This window comes from Sesamum indicum, unplaced genomic scaffold (genome assembly GCF_000512975.1).
Source record: "Sesamum indicum cultivar Zhongzhi No. 13 unplaced genomic scaffold, S_indicum_v1.0 scaffold00214, whole genome shotgun sequence".
NCBI classification, from domain to species: Eukaryota; Viridiplantae; Streptophyta; class Magnoliopsida; order Lamiales; family Pedaliaceae; genus Sesamum; species Sesamum indicum.
In genome coordinates, this window is record NW_011628108.1 from 79,673 (window position 1) to 80,153 (window position 481).

The 481-nt window shown below is 36.4% G+C and overlaps 1 long non-coding RNA gene across 1 annotated transcript in view; it reads left to right on the forward strand.

Annotated features, from left to right (window-relative positions):
• The first annotated feature begins 345 nt into the window (after positions 1 to 345).
• LOC110011386 overlaps positions 346 to 481 on the forward strand; it is a 1,891-nt gene continuing 1,755 nt past the window's right edge. The window contains exon 1 of the long non-coding RNA XR_002286397.1: positions 346 to 366. This is a non-coding gene — a long non-coding RNA (uncharacterized LOC110011386). The remainder of the gene's footprint in view (positions 367 to 481) is intronic.

The following is a 481-nucleotide window of genomic DNA, read 5'->3' on the forward strand; positions in this document are numbered from 1 at the left end:
TTGAAACTTCAGGTTGTTACCAGTCTTGCAATGAAAATTTAGTTTTCAAGAAATGGAACTCATGTGATATACTGAAGATAATTGGTTTTGTTTTCTGTTGGCTTTACTAGTTTCATGGTAACTTTCATCATCAAATGAAACATTAAATTGATATGGTATGCGGTGTCAACAGCCAATCATTGCTGGAGATGGGTACTAAAGATTTGGATTTTGTACAACTGAACCAATTAAGGAAGAAAAGCTGGTGGGATATCACTATATCCTCTCACACCATCAGTTCGAGGGAAGGAGGAGCTCTGCAGCCATATAATTGTTCGAGGGTGAGGCAAAGCTCTGTCAGGATGTGTTGAAGATTTATTTACCCTGGTAATTCTGGTATTGTTTTTTTGTAATTTAATTACATGCGAATTTCGAACCTCACCATTGTATCTTTTCAAGTTGGTGGAGGGTTATAACTTTGTTATCGTGATGTTTGAATGAA